Source organism: Ranitomeya imitator, chromosome 4 (assembly GCF_032444005.1).
Source record: "Ranitomeya imitator isolate aRanImi1 chromosome 4, aRanImi1.pri, whole genome shotgun sequence".
NCBI classification, from domain to species: Eukaryota; Metazoa; Chordata; class Amphibia; order Anura; family Dendrobatidae; genus Ranitomeya; species Ranitomeya imitator.
In genome coordinates, this window is record NC_091285.1 from 643537609 (window position 1) to 643558591 (window position 20983).

Sequence of the window (20983 nt, forward strand, 5' to 3'; positions counted from 1 at the left end):
CCATCATTCTCTGAAATGTCCCTGGGGCACTGCACAGTCCAAGCGGCATATAATTAAATTCAGCGAGACCCATTGGTGTTGTGAAGACCGTCTTCTCCTTGTCCGCCTCTGCTAGTACCCACTGGTGAGATCCAAGGTAGAAAAGTAATTAGCAGATTTTAATGCAGCCAATGACTCTTCTATTCTAGGCAACGGGTATGCATCCTTGTGTGTAATGCGGTTTATCTGCCTATAATTATTGATACTCGTTACTCGAGATTTCCCGAGCACGCTCGGGTGTCCTCCGAGTATTTTTTAGTGCTCGGAGATTTAGTTTTCCTCACCTCAGCTGACTGATTTACATCTGTTAGCCAGCTTAATTACATGTGGGGATTTCCTAGCAACCAGGCAACCCCCACATGTACTTATGCTGGCTAACAGATGTAAATCATTCAGCTGCGGTGAAGAAAACTAAATCCCCAAGCACTAAAAAATACTCCAAGGACACCGGAGGGTGCTCGGGAAATCTCGAGTAATGAGTATATTCGCTCATCACTACCTATAATCTACACACATTCTCATGGTGCCATCCTTCTTTCCGACGAGGACTTATGGAGCTGCCCAGGGGCTACAACTATCTCTGATTACCCCAGCCTCCTTCATCTCTCGCAACATACTTTTGGCACACTGGTAATGAGCTGGAGGTACAGGCCGGTACCTCTCCTTGACGGGTGGATGACTTCCCGTGGGAATGTGATGTTGTACCACTTTTACCTGCCCAAAATCTAGTGGGTGTTTACTGAATACCACCCAGTAAGCCCCTTGTTTCTGGTGTGAAGGTGTAGAATCAGTGCCCACGTGTAGTTTCTTACACCAATCTTCCATTTGACCTGCAGAGCCATTGTCCTCTGCCTGGTTGGATGGAACCAAGGGTTCTGTCGCCTGCATCACATTGTTATCAACAGTAAATAGTTTGGCAATTGTGGCATATCTGGTTAAGTGAACCTCCTACTCCCCACAGTTGAGAACACGTACTGGTACCCTCCCCTTGTGGACTTCAACCACCCCTCTCGCTGTCAGGATTGTAGGCCTACTGTCCGAATACACAGGTTCTACCAGGGCCTGGTAATCTTTACCTCTGATACCTATTGCTGCCCAACACCATATCAACATTTCACTCCTGGGGGGTATTGCAATGGGGATTGAATCACTCACTGTGACTCTGCCAATTTCTCCACCAGATAGTTCTACCTGCTGTCTCTGTACCAGGGCTCTGATTTCCTTTTGCAGGACTCTCTGCTCACTGGAACCAGCAGTTTCAGCCACCTGTTGTAATAAGACAATAACCTCTGCCTGGCAATTTTCAATAACATTAGTACCAATGGTCATCATGGGGTTACATTCATGTCGGTCAATATCAACAATCACAATCCCTTGAGCTTTTAATTCTACCCTCCCCACTTTAATGTGACCTCCTTGTATCCCACCTGCGGCAAAGGCTGACCATTACTGGCTACTATCGTTAAGTCACTATCTCGACCATGGGTAATATCTGTATCAGCCCAATAACGCTTATAAAGAATGTAAGGCATAGTTGTAACCTGAGAACCGGTGTCCAACAAAGCGTTCATCAGTATGTCGTCGATCACAATGGGAAGAACTGGTCGTCCTCCAACGTATTTGGCTCTCCAGTTGTGTGGGCCTGGTCGTCCTACTCCTGGGGGTTGACCTCTGGCCCAGGGGTCACTCGTTTAAATGACAGTACCTTGCATTGTGTCCTGCCTGGTTGCACTGGCGGCAGATGGGTGGTCCATCCTGGTGGTAGCGGTCGTCGTCTCTCCCTCTGGTCGGCGGGATCCTCTTCTGTTGTCACCATGGGACGTCCTCCGGTCTGGAAGCCAGCTTGATCTTCTCCTTAGGGGATTCCTGTAGAGACTGTACGGTCCGGGCTAATGCAGCAACACTCTTGGTCAGCTCCTGCACCTGGAGGCGTAGTCCTGTAGAATAATCCTCATCTAGGACTGTGCATCAGCTTCAACGGGGACCTGAGGATATGATGCCACCTCCTGGTGGTACGTGAGGGATGGACGCTTAAGAGGCACTGCACGGCTGGGTGGAGGTTTGTGTAGCACCCGGATGGCTCTGTCCTTAAATTGCGCAAACTCCAGGTCAGGTTTTTGCAAGGCCAGGATGCGCAGCTGAGTCCTGTGGGTGTTGGACAGGAGCCCCTCAATGAACTGCTCTTTCAAAAGTTTATCTTCATCGTGTACGCTGTTAGGATCCACTTGATTAACAGCCCAGAGTGCCTCCTGCAAATTAAGGGCATAGTCCCGTATACTGTCCTGTGCTTTTTGCTTACACCCGAAGAACTTCATTTTTATCTCTGCAGCAGTGCAGGTGTCAAAGGTGACCTTGAGTTTAGCAAAGATCTGCTGCACAGTCCTTTTATCCATATCTGGCCAGAATTTTGCCTCTCTCAGGGCCGCACCAGTCAGCTGACAATTCAAAATGTTAATTTTCTGATGCTCTGTCAAAGGATAAACTTCAAACAGGCTGCAGAGCCTTTCTTTAAAGTCATTTAACGTATGTGACTCTCCAGAATACTATGGGAGCCATTCTGCTCCAGCTATATACGGCATGGAGAGGGACATGATGGGCGCCGTAGCTGTGGCGGTGTCCAGCCGGCTTACTGGAGCTGCGGGCTCTGCGGGGCCTGGTAGCGGTACGGGGCCTGCAGCTGCTTCCACCGCAGGGCCTGGGGGTATCACTGGGCCTGCGGGTGCGTCTGCCGCCAATCCTCCCCCTGAGTCAGGCATGGCTCTTCCCCCTCGCTAACCTGGTACAAGCACTTTGCAGCGTCTTCACTTCTGGTGTCGCTGTACAGCGTCTTCATGTCCGGCGTTCCTCTCTGCAGCTCGGCACCCGTTTCTCCTCTTCGTGCTCTTTCCGGCTGGCTCCGCCCATGAAGGTATGTCTCCTCCTTCCCCTTGCGCTCCACACGGCGCAGCAATTGTGGTTTTGGTGGCAAACTGTCACAGTCACTTGCACACAGTACCAGGCGATACCAGGGCACGAAATCCTGTTCGTGACGCCAAAGTTGACGCGCCCACAGGGCAGTGGGATACTCGGTACCGGGTCCGGTCGCAAAGGAGGATGTTACGGTGGCTGCGACCCGGTCCGTGGCCCTAGGCACCAACGTTAAAGGGGGTTAAATGTTCAAAGTTTGTCGTGATGCCACCTGTGGAGTTCGGTCAATAAGGGGGACCAACGCTGCATTAGAGGGGTTCCCTGGGAGATGTTGCAGCAGCCCAGATGTTACACTTCCCACAGGTGAAGCGGGGTCCCCAGGGGTCCTATGGTGTGTGGCGTAGATGGTAAGGCCGGTAAATAAATGGAGGAGACAGGTTGTAAGTCTTTAACTGGTTTACTTGTGGGTGACAGGCCACAGTCCAGGGCACTGGCAACAGGTGAATTAGAAGTCCGAGTAGTCCAGAGGCAAGTGGAATCCCCTTGTCAGGTCAGGTAGGTGCCTTCTACTCTGTGCTTACTGTCTCTGAGGTCCCTGCTGCCACTAAGTGTCCTAGGCAAAGTCCTTAATTTGTTCTCCTGTCCAGGGACAGGTACCTGTATGGCAGGCAGCCTGAGCCGTGCCTATTGGGGTCCTTTCACAGTGACTCCAGGCTCCAAGGTGCTGCTGTGCCACAGGTAAATATGGGCAAAGTCTATGTAACTCAATGCCATCCGGTTCTGCTCTGTGTCTTAAGGTACCGTCACACTAAGCGACGCTGCAGCGATACCGACAACAATCCGGATCGCTGCAGCGTCGCTGTTTGGTCGCTGGAGAGCTGTCACACAGACAGCTCTCCAGCGACCAACGATGCCGGTAACCAGGGTAAACATCGGGTTACTAAGCGCAGGGCCGCGCTTAGTAACCCGATGTTCACCCTGGTTACCATCGTTAAAGTAAAAAAAACAACCATTACATACTTACCTACCGCTGTCTGTCCCCGGCGCTGTGCTTCTCTGCTCTGGCTGTGAGCGCCGGGCAGCCGGAAAGCAGAGCGGTGACGTCACCGCTCTGCTTTCCGGCCGCTGTGCTCACAGCCAGAGCAGAGAAGCACAGCGCCGAGGACAGACAGCGGTAGGTAAGTATGTAGTGGTTGTTTTTTTTACTTTAACGATGGTAACAAGGGTAAACATCGGGTTACTAAGCGCGGCCCTGCGCTTAGTAACCCGATGTTTACCCTGGTTACCAGTGACGACATCGCTGAATTGGCGTCACACACGCCGATTCAGCGATGTCAGCGGGAGATCCAGCGACGAAACAAAGTTCTGGACTTTCTTCCCCGACCAGCGATATCACAGCAGGGGCCTGATCGCTGCTGCCTGTCACACTGGACGATATCGCTAGCGAGGACGCTGCAACGTCACGGATCGCTAGCGATATCGTCTAGTGTGACGGTACCTTTATAGTCCACAAAAGCCTCTGGCTCCCGGTACCCAGCTGCTGCGCTCTGACTCCCTGGAGGCCTTCCTAGTCCCCTCCTGGAGTCCCGTCTCTCCACTGTGCTCCGTCCCTGTCTGTTATCGCACACAGACTGTCTGCACTAACTGAACTCACTCCGCCTCCAAACCAGGATCTTTATCCAGGGAAGCTGCCCTAAAACAGGGTTTTAAGCTCCCCCTCCAGGTCGGGATTTGGAAGGTGTTGTGTGTGTGATAACCTACCAAAGGGAATCTCACTTTTCTCCAAGCATAGCACTACCCTCCCCGAGAGGAAGGCAGCACTGCTGTGGTACCCAAACTCCTGGAGTGCCACACATCCGATACAGGTTTTTACTGATCATAAGAATCTGATATATCTGGATGCTGCTAAACGTTTGAATGCCCGTCAAGCTAGGTGGGCACTGTTTTTTGCCCGGATTCGTTTCTCTGTAACATATCTCCCTGGGACGAAGAATGTTAAAGCTGATGCTTTGTCTCGTAGTTTCTATTTAGCAGTTAATACTGATAAGGAGAAATGTATTTTGCAAAGAGGGGTGGTGGTGGCAGCATTGGGTTCTGAGTTGGAGAGTAGCATCCTAGAGGCCCAGAATGCTGCACAAAATAACACTCCATATGGTAAATTATTTGTGCCTAGAGCCTTGCGGAGAGCTTTGTTTGCTGAATGTCATGAGTCTCGGTTGGCGGGTCATCCAGGGATTTCAGAAACTAGAAAGTCGATCGGTCGAAGTTTCTGGTGGCCAAGGTGGCAAAGAGAAATTATCAAGTGGGTACGTCAGTGTACTGTGTGCACTAGGTCGAAGGTCTCGCATGTCCCGGCTGAAGGGTTGCTGTGCCCTTTGGAGGTTCCTAGTTCGCCATGGTCACATCTTGCTATGGATTTTATCACCGATTTGCCGGTCTCTGAGGGTTTTTCTGTCATCTGGGTTGTTGTGGACCGGTTTAGTAAGATGTGTCATCTGGTCCCGTTCAATAAATTACCCTGCGCCAAGACTCTAGCTAAAGCATTTGTGAAAGAGATTGTCAGGCTCCATGGGGTTCCCATAGACATTGTCTCCGATAGAGGACCACAGTTTGTGGCTCACTTTTGGCGTGCTTTTTGTGACAGATTAAAGGTTCATTTGTCATTTTTGTCAGGTTATCATCTGGAGTCCAATGGACAGACCGAAAGGAAGAACCAGGACCTTGAGCAGTTTCTGAGATGTTTTGTAGCAGACAATCAGGAGATGTGGTCAGAATATCTACCACTAGATGAGTTTGCTCTTAATAATCATACGTCTTCCTCGGCTGGGTGTTCTCCTTTTTTTGTTGTACAGGGAGGTATCCATCTTTCGGTCCATTTTCAAAGATTGGGGCAGCGGTGCCTGAGGAGAGAGTTTTTCTGGAAATTTGGACAGGGTTCGGACAAATGTATGCCATAATCTGAAAGAGGCAAATAGAAGGTCAAAGAAATATTTTAACAAGAAAAGAAGGGAGGCATTGTTTGCAGTTGGGGACATGGTCTGGTTGTCCTCTAGGAATCTGCGTTTGAAGATCCCTTCTAAAAAACTGGGGCCTGAGTTTGTAGGACCCTTCAAAGTGGTTAAGGTTGTCAACTCGGCAGCGGTGAGATTAGACATCCCCTCGTCCTGGAGAATTAATTCAGTTTTTCATGTATCTTTATTGAAGAACGTTGACACACCAGAAAATGAGGCGATGCCGACTGTTCCTCCAGGTGATAAGGACGGCGAGTTTGAGATTTCATGTATTTTAGATTCCAGGTGGCACAGAGGAAGGTTGCAGTATCTTGTGTCCTGGAAGGGTTTCGGTCCCGAGGATAATTACTGGGTGAAAGTTGAGGATGTCTCGGCCTCAAGGCTGATAAAGGCTTTTCACAGGAGATTTCCGAATAAGGCTCGGTCAAGAGGATCCGCAGGATCCTCGTTAAAGGGGAGGTACTGTTAGAATCTGTTTTTTTGACCATCCACCATCTTGTTGTGGTTTTCTGGCTGCTGGTCTTTTTCCCCAGGTGCTGGGTTGTCTTAGGTCAAGTGATTGTATCACCCTTTATTACCCAGCACCTGCCTCCCATTCCTTGCTAGACAACAGTGTTAATTTGCTAGAGTTCTGGCTAGGTGCTTTGATAGCTTTCTGCGTTTGATATTGTGCAGTTCTGGGACCCCCGGTTCTGCTATCCTTAGTTTCTGTTTTCAGTTGGTTTCTGCAACCGTCTCTGTGTTTTCTATTAGGAGGTGAGCTGTTTTTATACAAAGTCCTTATATCTTTCAGGGACCTCCTTCCCCCTGTCTATAGGTTTTCGCTGGAGTTTAACCTAGGATCGTCGGTGGGTCTATTCGCAAGGAATGGGTCGCCCACTGGATCGTAGGGTATCAGCCTAGTCTCAGTGCAGGGTCAGTTTTCCCCCCTTCTATTCTAGTTCTGTGTTGCAGTTCTGTAACACCTTCCATATAGTGTAATAGACTAGTTTCTGCTTTTGAACTGACTCAATCTTCCTATTATCCTGTAAAGTACAAAATTGGATTCTATATTCTAGATGTGAGCTCACAAGTGATTTATAAAGAGGTAATGATACGTTAGGATCGCAGGATTTTATCTCTCTTTTCATACACCCTAAAATCTTTTTTACTTTTACAGCTGCTGCCGGACATTGAGTACTGCTACTTGGCTTACTTGTAACTGAATACCCAAATCTGCAGGTAAATAATGATTGAAACATCTTTCACATTCTAACTGGAACATCGTCTACAAGAAGAAAATGGTGCTATATTCTCCCTGCAGCTGTTCGCTTCCAGTCATCCGGATAGCTCTGGGGCTGTGACCAATCACTACACAGTGAGAGTGCTGTACCCATCTCCACTGCTATTTGAATGACACTAGGGTTGTCAACTTGACTTATTTTTTTCTGGACAGCTAATCAAAAAATCACTGACAGACAATATCGGAAAACCACAGAATTATAGGCTATTATCAGTGCTACATGTCTATAGCTCATAATTCTGTTATGAAGAAATTAGCTGCATTCACTGTAAATTGTAAAATGATGTTAATTACTGTCAGAATAATCTGTATAAATTTCTTCAGATTCAAAAAAATCATTGACTCCTTAAAATTTTTTATGGACAGGGTAAAAAGTGCAGCATGTGTACAGAGCAGGATGTCATTCAAGGATCAGGAGGAAGGATTACAATGCGCTCACTGTGTATTGAGCAGTGACTGGTTGCTGCCTCAGCGCCACACTCCATAACTGGAAGTGAACAGCTGCAGGGAGAATATAATTCCATTTTCTCCTTGTAGCCGCCCTTCTATTTAGACTGCTGAACATTTTGACATGGTATTTACCTGCAGATTACCACTATGTCTGCAGGTATATACATTTCTTTTTACTAATATGTTTCCTTTAAAGGAGTTTTCTACAGGAGAGGTAATAATGTATGATCAATGGAGCTGGTGTCCCCACCGATCACTAGAATATTCTCTTTCCGTCCCCCCTCCTTTGAAAGTTGTGAATGTGAGCATGTTCGACAGTCCCTTGTTGAAATCTCAGATCCCAGCTGCGTAACCTAATCAGTGGGATATTAAGTTATTAGCGGACAGACCAGGAGATAAAAAGACCCCATTGGTCATTCTCTATTAATCTTTTTGTACGGGGTTGGGTGTGATGACTGTGATTAACAGCTGCCATCACCATGACATGACTGGGATTGCAGAAATCTCAAATTTAAGCTGTTAATCCTGATCAATGGGATTGGCAGGTTTTAGGGGTCATATCTAGAGCTAAGAAGACTCCGTAAATCAATCTCTATGAATCCTTTTTTTTACAAGGGTGGGTGTAGTGATTGTGATTGATAGCTGCCACCACCAGGGATGGGGATTATAGATATCTCAGATTCCAGAAATGTAATCCCACCACTGGACCTGGGTAAGAGGAATTAGATGGTAGACCTAGAAATAAAAAGGCTCCCGCGGGCCAATTGGTGTAAATGCTAGACACAAAAGAGCACAGTGACGTCAAAAATACTCTGTTGTAAAAAAAAAATCACAGTAATAAGCAAGTGCTAGTCAAAAGATAGAAAAAACAGGTTATTTAGTTGAAACGTATCAACTAAATTCCCTGTTTTTTCCATCTTTTGACTAGCATTTGCTTATTACTGTGATTTTTTTTTACAACAGAGTATTTTTGACCTCACTGTGCTCTTTTGTGTCTTCAAGTTTCTTGGTGGTGTGTGAACAGGTTCCTACAGACTTGTTCATTGTGCAAGTAGCCTATGTGTTTCTGGTTCTGTAATTGTTCTCTTATTTCTACAAGACTGGGGAGTCCATCACTCCTTATGGGTCATTTGCATCAAAGCTGTTCCATCCAGCATGTCCACATGAAAATTCCCTCTCTGAACCCTGCTTATACAGGTACTATACAGATTATCAGGTTTTTAAATACATCAGATAGGGATTATATACATTAGGTAGGACTGCTCTATATGGGTATACCTTGACGATTGGTGGAGCAGCTTAGTATACTTTTTTGCAAAAAAACGTATCAACTAAATACCCTGTTTTTTTCCATCTTTTGACTAGCACTTGCTTATTACTGTGATTTTTTTACAACAGAGTATTTTTTACCTCACTGTGTTCTTTTGTGTCTTCAAGTTTCTTGGTGGTGTGTGAACAGGGTCGAACAGGTTCTTACAGACTTGTTCATTGTGCAAGTAGCCCATGTGTTTCTTGTGTAAATGCTAGTACGGGTCTGCCTGATGCATGCCCTAATAATTGCCTTTGCATATCATACCTATTGTAATGAAGAGGGTAATACAGATTTAATCTTACGGAATATCTACTTTGCCTTCAAAGTAAAATAGCAAATTGCAGACAGACTGCCTATCTACAATCAACGTTATCCTCCAGCTATTGGGGAAGTTCAGACTTTTTAATGATCAGGGAAATCCCGAGGTTTCTACTTTTGCCCCAGGACAAATGTTTTTCTATTGAAAAAGTCTCTATTGCTATTATTCCTCAGAGTCAGACTAATCCTTAATTCATATAGTGACAGCGCTTAGACTTTTTAAAGGGGAAAATCCATATTAAATCTTCCCCATAACTATCAGCATGATGTGTCCACATGGTATTGGAAGTCCGTGACCTTTGACTCCACACCGATGTCCCTTCAGAAGTAGAGTTCATTCATCTCTACCTGGTTTAGTAACCCTTTTAAAATATCCTATTAGAGAATCCTAATTAATTAAAGGGGGTACTGTACTGTACTGCTACATACTTAGGCAGTTAACTGGTTCACGCAGCTTTACATGAACACCCGAGCCTTACACTATGGCTGGTCCGAATAACTAAAGCAATTGTTACCATCCACCTCTCGTGTCTCCCCTTTTCCTCATAGTCTGTAAGCTTGCGAGCAGGGCCCTCATTCCTCTTGGTATCTATTTTGAACTGTGATTTCTGTTATGCTGTAATGTCTATTGTCTGTACAAGTCCCCTCTATAATTTGTAAAGCGCTGCGGAATATGTTGGCGCTATATAAATAAAAATTATTATTATTATATTATTATTAAAGGGGGTCCGAAATTTGACTTTCCTGTCTATTAGCAGGAGCCTTTCTTTCTCTGTAAGACTTGGTACACATGTCTATGCATTACAGTGGACCATCCATTGAATTTATCAGCCCTGTATTTCTCTATTTCTTTTTTGATGGTGCTGCCAAGGAATTGAATACCTGAACACTTGACATCCAGTTATCAGCTTAAAGGGGACATGTCAAGACGATTTTACTACTAAAACTAGTGGTATGACGGAACAGATCATAGTGTCTCAATACGCCCCCAATGCACTTCAATGCTACATCAACACAACCCAATACAATTCCAGACTAATTTGCATGTGGCTTCACAGTTTGATTTCTCAGTGTGGCCACATTGGATTACTACAAAACGGGAAATATTTTTACTGTTGTTCAGGGCGACAGATGAGCAAGCAGAGCTGGAAGCACTAGATGCAGCTGAGCTAAAAGTGCAGAAAAGGAAAATCCAACATGTGGAGGGTAGGCAACAGGTATCTTGCTGCCGGAGTGCGGTTACAGACAGGAATAGCAAACTAGTAACTTGCTTGCACAGATGTGGTTAGGCTGGGTTCACATTACGTTATAGGCGTCGCGTTATGCAGCGGTGTAACGTAGTCCGTTAACGCCGCCATTAAGTCCTATGTCGGACGCATCACTAGCGCACACCCACAATGGACGTACACTAGCGATGTGCCGTCATTGAGTGACGGACCCTGGGACGCGGGCTGCAGCGTTTCCGGGTCCGTCACTGCTAGCGCAGATAGAGCATCTGCTAGCTCTATCTGCGCTAGCGCGATGACATATCGGCACTTGCGTTACCAGTAGCGCGTTAACGCATGTGTTGAACGGGCTGCTGTTAACGCAATGTGAACCTAACCTAACACACAACTATTAGAGGTGTATGGGCAAACTGGCATTTTGATTCATCTGACCACAGAGCAGTTTTACATTTTGCATCAGGCACCATCTACTCAGTCTGTTGATGTAGTTGGTGTTGCTGAGACATGATTGGGCTTCCTAGTTTTACACCCTTTCGGAAAGACAGGACAAGTGGGAAATAGTTCTGGTTTTACACTCTTTCGGAAAGACAGAGCAATTAGGCTTAGTATCTTAGGCTACTTTCACACTTGCGTCGTGTGGCCTCCGCTGCAATCCGTCGTTTTGGGCAAAAAACGCATCCTGCAAATGTGCTCGCAGGATGTGTTTTTTTCCCATAGACTTGTATTGCCGACAGATCGCGACGTATGGCCACAAGTCACGTCCGTCGTGCACTGGATGCGTCGTGTTTTGGCGGACCGTCAGCACGAAAAAACGTTCAATGTAACGTTTTTTCGTATGTCGCGTCCGCCATTTCCTACCGCGCATGTGCGGCCGGAATTCCCCTTCTCCTCCCCGGGACATAGAATGGGCAGCGTATGCGTTGAAAAACTGCATCCGCTGCCCACGTTGTGGCGAATTTTCACAACGTACGTCGGTACGTACGGTACGGTGTGAAAGTAGCCTTAGGAGTGATATGGAAGCAAGTGTGATAGATGTAATAGCAGGAAAAGATTGTGAGAAACTTGAAACCTTGTGAATGTACAGGGTATGCACAGGGTAACACAACCAGGATATACTTTCCCTCTTCAAGATTGTGGGTACGTTTAGAGCGGAAAGAAACGTATTACGTTGTAGAATGAATTTAAAAAAAGAAGTACAGTGCTTAAAAGACTACAGAAGGATGAAATAACAGAAAGACACACATAAAAGCCAAAACCGTATAAAACAAAAGGAATAAAATGGAGAAACGCCTTATGGATTCCGATCTGTGACAGCTTCTGGCAGAGATCACTGCAGAACTTTGGGCAAATCTACAATTCTCGTTGACTCTCCTGGATTTAAGCATGCGTTTCTATTGATGAGGTATTATATAGGGTCTTATCCAGACCACTCAGCCCACTGACATTAGAAGAGGATGGCTTATCGTGCAAAGAAAGACACAGTTTAAGGCCTAATTACTAGTGTTGAGCGATACCTTCCGATATCGGAAAGTATCGGTATCGGTTTGGATCGGCCGATATTCAAAAAATATCGGATATCGCCGATACCGATACCCGATCCCAATGCAAGTCAATGGGACCAAAATATCGGAATTAAAATAAACCCTTTCTTTCCTTGTAGGTTCATTCTACATGAAGGAAAACAACTAAGAATAATGTAGGATGTATGGGGGAGGTGGCGGAGACATTAAAGGCAATGAGGATTAGTCCAATAAAATAGAATAGCATGTTTTTTTTTTTTTTTAAAGACGTTCGGATTGAAAAAGATATTGACTATGTAAATTTTTTTTATTTTGTCAGATATTGATGTTTCACTATTCCACGCCCTTCCCCTTCTTTTTTTTCTTTTTTTTTTTTCTTTTCCCACACTTTCATCTTCATCATCATCAGCATCTTTGACATCAACTTCTTCACCTTATTCATCTTCTTCTTCATCTTCTACCTATTTTTTTTTTTTTATTACATTCTTCATATTCATTTTCTTCAACTATTATTATTCTTCCTATTCTACATATTCTTTTTATTCCACTGTTATTATTCTTCCTATTCTACTTCTTCATCATATTCTCATTTGTGACAGGCATTCCCGTAGTTGTTATCTATAAAAGTTGGAAGATTACACCTTCCGTTCTGCCAGTCACAAAAGTTACATTTGTCCGCGTTCAGTTTGGCCTGCAGCATCAGGCTTTATCCAGGGGCACCACGAGGAGGAACGGACTCACCCCCATACACTGCTTAGTCTTCTTCTGCATATAATTTAGATAATATCTTTTGCTCTGATATTAAGTCTTATGCTTAATGTTCTTCTGCTCTTTGTTCTGCAGCCTCTTGTTCTTCTGCTTCTCGGTCTTCCATGTTGTCGTCTCCAGGGTCGTCGTCTCCAGTGTCGTCATCTCCGCCGTCGTCGTCTCAGCCGTCGTCGTCTCCGCCGTCGTCGTCTCCGCCGTCGTCGTCGTCGTCATCGGGGTGGTCTTCCGGGTCGTCGTCATCGGGGTGGTCTTCCGGGTTGTCGACGTTAGGGTCTTCAACTTGGAAATGTAGCAGAAGGTACAAGAAGGCTGAGAAAATGCCAAGAACCAGCTGATGGAACTGGAACTCGGATGGCTACCCGAAGGTTCAAGAGCCTATGGAACTACCGAGGACCAGCTGACGTTACTGGAACCCGGTTACTAAGCAGGAGGTACCCGTGCTAAAAAGCACTACCAAGGACCGCCTGACGTTGGCGGAACTCGGATACCCAGAAGGAGGCACCTAAGCCAAAGGCTCTGCCCGGAACCAGCTGACGTTACTGGAACCAGGATGGGGAGCAGAAGGTACAAGAGCAAAAGACACTGCCGAGAACCAGCTGACGGTACTGGAACCCGGATGGGTAGCCGAATGTCCAAGAGCCAATGGAACTACCAAGGACCAGCTGACGTTACTGGAACCCGGTTACTAAGCAGGAGGTACCCGTGCCTGAAAGCACTACCAAGGACCACCTGACATTGGTGGAACTTGGATACCCAGAAGGAGGCACCTAAGCCAAAGGCTCTGCCCGGAACCAGCTGACGGTACTGGAACCAGGATGGGGAGCAGAAGGTACAAGAGCAAAAGACACTGCCGAGAACCAGCTGACGGTGCTGGAACCAGGTGGTGGACCCGAAGGCCCACAGGAGAGGAGAGAACAGCTAGGCCGCGAGGCAGCCGCAGTTACCGAACCCCAACAGTCCTACAGGGGGAGCTGGGCCTACTGGCACTACAGAACCAGCCTTGACTACCAGTTCACGCAGCCCACATAGGAAGCTCCTAAACTGGAGGCACCCTGGAGTTGGCTAACTCGACCGCACCACGACGGGGCAAGCATAGGCGTCTCAGTGAAGTTGACACAACCCGGAAACAGCTGACGGTGCTGAAACCAGGCTTGGCACGAGGGAGTACCTGTGACAAGAACACTGCCGAGAACCAGCTGGCGGTGCTGGAACCCGGATGCGTTGCCCCAGTGTGCAAGAGCCAATGGCACGACCGAGGACCAGCTGACGGTGCTGGAACCCGGTTACTAAGCTGTAGGTGCCCGCGCTTAAAAGCACTACCAAGGACCGCCTGGCGTTGGCGGAACTCGGATACCCAGGAGGAGGCACCTAAGCCAAAGGCTCGGCCCGGAACCAGCTGACGGTGCTGGAACCAGGTGGTGGACCCCAAGGCCCACAGGAGAGGAAAGAACAGCTAGGCCGCGAGGCAGCCGCAGTTACCGAACCCCAACAGTCCTACAGGGGGAGCTGGGCCTACTGGCACTACAGAACCAGCCTTGACTACCAGTTCACGCAGCCCACATAGGAAGCTCCTAAACTGGAGGCACCCTGGAGTTGGCTAACTCGACCGCACCACGACGGGGCAAGCATAGGTGTCTCAGTGAGCTTGACACAACCCGGAAACAGCTGACGGTGCTGAAACCAGGCTTGGCACGAGGGAGTACCTGTGACAAGAACACTGCCGAGAACCAGCTGGCGGTGCTGGAACCCGGATGCGTTGCCCCAGTGTGCAAGAGCCAATGGCACGACCGAGGACCAGCTGACGGTGCTGGAACCCGGTTACTAAGCTGTAGGTGCCCGCGCTTAAAAGCACTACCAAGGACCGCCTGGCGTTGGCGGAACTCGGATACCCAGGAGGAGGCACCTAAGCCAAAGGCTCGGCCCGGAACCAGCTGACGGTGCTGGAACCAGGTGGTGGACCCCAAGGCCCACAGGAGAGGAGAGAACAGCTAGGCCGCGAGGCAGCCGCAGTTACCGAACCCCAACAGTCCTACAGGGGGAGCTGGGCCTACTGGCACTACAGAACCAGCCTTGACTACCAGTTCACGCAGCCCACATAGGAAGCTCCTAAACTGGAGGCACCCTGGAGTTGGCTAACTCGACCGCACCACGACGGGGCAAGCATAGGTGTCTCAGTGAGCTTGACACAACCCGGAAACAGCTGACGGTGCTGAAACCAGGCTTGGCACGAGGGAGTACCTGTGACAAGAACACTGCCGAGAACCAGCTGGCGGTGCTGGAACCCGGATGCGTTGCCCCAGTGTGCAAGAGCCAATGGCACGACCGAGGACCAGCTGACGGTGCTGGAACCCGGTTACTAAGCTGTAGGTGCCCGCGCTTAAAAGCACTACCAAGGACCGCCTGGCGTTGGCGGAACTCGGATACCCAGGAGGAGGCACCTAAGCCAAAGGCTCGGCCCGGAACCAGCTGACGGTGCTGGAACCAGGTGGTGGACCCCAAGGCCCACAGGAGAGGAAAGAACAGCTAGGCCGCAAGGCAGCCGCAGTTACCGAACCCCAACAGTCCTACAGGGGGAGCTGGGCCTACTGGCACTACAGAACCAGCCTTGACTACCAGTTCACGCAGCCCACATAGGAAGCTCCTAAACTGGAGGCACCCTGGAGTTGGCTAACTCGACCGCACCACGACGGGGCAAGCATAGGTGTCTCAGTGAGCTTGACACAACCCGGAAACAGCTGACGGTGCTGAAACCAGGCTTGGCACGAGGGAGTACCTGTGACAAGAACACTGCCGAGAACCAGCTGGCGGTGCTGGAACCCGGATGCGTTGCCCCAGTGTGCAAGAGCCAATGGCACGACCGAGGACCAGCTGACGGTGCTGGAACCCGGTTACTAAGCTGTAGGTGCCCGCGCTTAAAAGCACTACCAAGGACCGCCTGGCGTTGGCGGAACTCGGATACCCAGGAGGAGGCACCTAAGCCAAAGGCTCGGCCCGGAACCAGCTGACGGTGCTGGAACCAGGTGGTGGACCCCAAGGCCCACAGGAGAGGAGAGAACAGCTAGGCCGCGAGGCAGCCGCAGTTACCGAACCCCAACAGTCCTACAGGGGGAGCTGGGCCTACTGGCACTACAGAACCAGCCTTGACTACCAGTTCACGCAGCCCACATAGGAAGCTCCTAAACTGGAGGCACCCTGGAGTTGGCTAACTCGACCGCACCACGACGGGGCAAGCATAGGTGTCTCAGTGAGCTTGACACAACCCGGAAACAGCTGACGGTGCTGAAACCAGGCTTGGCACGAGGGAGTACCTGTGACAAGAACACTGCCGAGAACCAGCTGGCGGTGCTGGAACCCGGATGCGTTGCCCCAGTGTGCAAGAGCCAATGGCACGACCGAGGACCAGCTGACGGTGCTGGAACCCGGTTACTAAGCTGTAGGTGCCCGCGCTTAAAAGCACTACCAAGGACCGCCTGGCGTTGGCGGAACTCGGATACCCAGGAGGAGGCACCTAAGCCAAAGGCTCGGCCCGGAACCAGCTGACGGTGCTGGAACCAGGTGGTGGACCCCAAGGCCCACAGGAGAGGAAAGAACAGCTAGGCCGCGAGGCAGCCGCAGTTACCGAACCCCAACAGTCCTACAGGGGGAGCTGGGCCTACTGGCACTACAGAACCAGCCTTGACTACCAGTTCACGCAGCCCACATAGGAAGCTCCTAAACTGGAGGCACCCTGGAGTTGGCTAACTCGACCGCACCACGACGGGGCAAGCATAGGTGTCTCAGTGAGCTTGACACAACCCGGAAACAGCTGACGGTGCTGAAACCAGGCTTGGCACGAGGGAGTACCTGTGACAAGAACACTGCCGAGAACCAGCTGGCGGTGCTGGAACCCGGATGCGTTGCCCCAGTGTGCAAGAGCCAATGGCACGACCGAGGACCAGCTGACGGTGCTGGAACCCGGTTACTAAGCTGTAGGTGCCCGCGCTTAAAAGCACTACCAAGGACCGCCTGGCGTTGGCGGAACTCGGATACCCAGGAGGAGGCACCTAAGCCAAAGGCTCGGCCCGGAACCAGCTGACGGTGCTGGAACCAGGTGGTGGACCCCAAGGCCCACAGGAGAGGAGAGAACAGCTAGGCCGCGAGGCAGCCGCAGTTACCGAACCCCAACAGTCCTACAGGGGGAGCTGGGCCTACTGGCACTACAGAACCAGCCTTGACTACCAGTTCACGCAGCCCACATAGGAAGCTCCTAAACTGGAGGCACCCTGGAGTTGGCTAACTCGACCGCACCACGACGGGGCAAGCATAGGTGTCTCAGTGAGCTTGACACAACCCGGAAACAGCTGACGGTGCTGAAACCAGGCTTGGCACGAGGGAGTACCTGTGACAAGAACACTGCCGAGAACCAGCTGGCGGTGCTGGAACCCGGATGCGTTGCCCCAGTGTGCAAGAGCCAATGGCACGACCGAGGACCAGCTGACGGTGCTGGAACCCGGTTACTAAGCTGTAGGTGCCCGCGCTTAAAAGCACTACCAAGGACCGCCTGGCGTAGGCGGAACTCGGATACCCAGGAGGAGGCACCTAAGCCAAAGGCTCGGCCCGGAACCAGCTGACGGTGCTGGAACCAGGTGGTGGACCCCAAAGCCCACAGGAGAGGAGAGAACAGCTAGGCCGCGAGGCAGCCGCAGTTACCGAACCCCAACAGTCCTACAGGGGGAGCTGGGCCTACTGGCACTACAGAACCAGCCTTGACTACCAGTTCACGCAGCCCACATAGGAAGCTCCTAAACTGGAGGCACCCTGGAGTTGGCTAACTCGACCGCACCACGACGGGGCAAGCATAGGTGTCTCAGTGAGCTTGACACAACCCGGAAACAGCTGACGGTGCTGAAACCAGGCTTGGCACGAGGGAGTACCTGTGACAAGAACACTGCCGAGAACCAGCTGGCGGTGCTGGAACCCAGATGCGTTGCCTTGCCTATTAAAGATTGTCTTCCTAGAGCCCCAACTAGCGGTGTTGGAGCAAAGGGTAAGCAGGGGGAGATGAGTGTAGGCCGAAGCCTGCACTGGAGGCAGCTTTGTGTCTGCGTTGCGTTTGCAGGACACTTTGCCGGCTACACACTGGGGGAACAGCTGGCGTTGCTGAACCCCACTAACACAATGGCGTGTGTTTTTCTCTGTGCAGCTAGCACTTGCGGGCAAAAACTAGCGATGTTAGAGCCCGTGTTGAAGCAGGAGGAGGAGGAGAGGAGCAGAGTGTAGGCCGAAGCCTAGTTGAACCAATTTCAAAGGAAACCTTTAACCCCCCCCTCAGGTGTTACAAAGTACAAGAGACACACCTTGTGCAGTATTAATGCTGCACAAGTGAAAGGTTGCTCTATTAATTTGTCTACTTGCACACGCTGAATGAAAGACATACACAATTTACCCCATTCTACAGTCAAACTGTAGTGGATGCGTGACTTGGTTTTTTGATGAGACGCAGCACAGGTGTCCAAAATAACGCCTTGGTGCTTGGCGCAGCTTCCTGAGCGTTGTTATTTGCTGTACAGGAGTCTGCGCTCTTGTGTTATCCCTTGGCAATGCCCTGTTAGCGCTGCCCATCTTATGACATCATTTCATGTTGGCCGGTGCATTTAACGATGGCCATAAATCCCAGACCCACAGTGTCTTTTCATAAAGCCACACTGCGGTGCTGGGATTCGTGGCCTTGAGCAGTAAATATTTTGGCCGCTCACACACGTCCTTACACCTGCTTCAGACTGGGCGGCCTCTGCTGATCCCTTCTCGCATGCCGCGGCCATGAGGCTGCACAGTCTGAAGAAGGCGGAATGAGATGAGTTAAGACAGGCGAAGATATGCACTGCTCGTGCCCATCAATCACACCCTCGCAGTCAAAATAATTAAGACAACGAGGAGCATTTTATTCAGGCAGGGCGGACGAACAGGCGCAAGTAGCCAACCAATGATGTCAGAAGACGGGAAGCGCTACCAAGGGGGGTGCTGCGTATCATTAGAAAGGAAAGTCACACCTCAGGGACAGTGGAATGGTCTCAAAGAGACACATTTTGTACGTGTTGAGTTCCACGTGGGCAAGGAGAAAACATCAGCCACCTTGTACAAATGCAGCAGTACTGCTGTACAAGGTGGCTGTTATACATAGAAACACCTGGGGGTGGGGGCCAGGCTCCCTTCAATTTCAGTTCATGTGCCTGCGTGGCGTTTGCAGGTCACGTTGCAAGCTGCACAGCAGGGGAACAGCTGGCGGTGCTGAACCCCACTAACACATTGGCTGGTGTTTTTCTCTGTGCAGCTAGCATGTCCGGGCAGAAACTGGCGTTGTTTGAGCCCAGGGTCAGCAGGAGGAGGAGAGGAGCAAAGTGTAGGCCGAAGCCTGCACTGGTGGCAGCTTTTGTTCTCTTGTGCCAGCGTGGCTTGTGCTGGACACGTTGCCGACTACACAGCAGGGGAACAGCTGGCGTTGCTGAACCCCACTAACACATTGGCTGGTGTTTTTCTCTGTGCAGCTAGCATTTCCGGGCAAAAACTAGCGGTGTTTGAGCCCAGGGTCAGCAGGAGGAGGAGAGGAGCAAAGTGTAGGCCGAAGCCTGCACTGGTGGCAGCTTTTGTTCTGTTGTGCCAGCGTGGCTTGTGCTGGACACGTTGCCGACTACACAGCAGGGGAACAGCTGGCGGTGCTGAACCCCACTAACACATTGGCTGGTGTTTTTCTCTGTGCAGCTAGCATTTCCGGGCAAAAACTAGCGGTGTTTGAGCCCAGGGTCAGCAGGAGGAGTAGAGGAGCAGAGTGTTGGCCAAAGCCTAGTTGAACCAATTTCAAAGGTTACCTTTAACCCCCCCCTCAGGTGTTGCAAGGTACAAGAGCCACACCTTGAACAGCATTATTGATGCACAAGTCAAAGGTTGCTCTATTTAATTTTGCTCCTTGCACACGCTGAATTAAACACGTACACTATTTAGCCCATTATACTGTCAAACAGTAGTGGAGGCGTGACTACTAGTCTTTTTAAGGAGACGCAGCACAGGTGTACAAATTTACACCTAGGTGCTGTGCGCTGATTCCTTACCGTTGTTATTTGCAGTACAGGAAACTGCGCTCTTGTGTTATCCCTTGGCAATACCCTGTTAGTGCAGGCCGTCTCATGACCTCATTTCATGTTGGCCGGTGCGGTTAACGATGGCCATAAATCCCAGACCCACAGTGGCTTTTCCTAAAGTCACACTGCGGTGCTGGGATTCGTGGCCTTGTGCAGTAAATATGTTCGCCGCTCACACATGTCCTTACACCTGCTTCAGACTGGGCGGCCTCAGCTGATCCCTTATCGCATGCCGCGGCCATGAGGCCGCACAGTCAGAAGAAGGCGGAAGGAGGGGAGTGAAAACAGGGGAACATATGCACTGCTCGTGCCCATCAATCACACCCTCGCAGTCAAAATATATGAGACAACGGGGGGCGTTGTGTCGGGCAGGGGGGACGCACAGGCACAGCCAGCCAACCAATGATGTCAGGAGACGGGCAGCGCTAACAATGGGGGTGCTGCGTGTCATTAAAAAGGAAAGTCACACCTCAGGGACATTGTAATGGTCTGTAATGAGACACATTTTGTACTTGTTGAGTTCCACGTGTGCAAGGAGAAAAAGTCAGCCACCTTGTACAAATGCAGCAGTACTGCTGTACAAGGTGGCTGTTATACATAGAAACACCTGGGGGTGGGGGCCAGGCTCCCTTCAATTTCAGTTCATGTGCCTGCGTGGCGTTTGCAGGTCACGTTGCAAGCTGCACAGCAGGGGAACAGCTGGCGGTGCTGAACCCCACTAACACATTGGCTGGTGTTTTTCTCTGTGCAGCTAGCATGTCCGGGCAGAAACTGGCGTTGTTTGAGCCCAGGGTCAGCAGGAGGAGGAGAGGAGCAAAGTGTAGGCCGAAGCCTGCACTGGTGGCAGCTTTTGTTCTGTTGTGCCAGCGTGGCTTGTGCTGGACACGTTGCCGACTACACAGCAGGGGAACAGCTGGCGGTGCTGAACCCCACTAACACATTGGCTGGTGTTTTTCTCTGTGCAGCTAGCATTTCCGGGCAAAAACTAGCGGTGTTTGAGCCCAGGGTCAGCAGGAGGAGTAGAGGAGCAGAGTG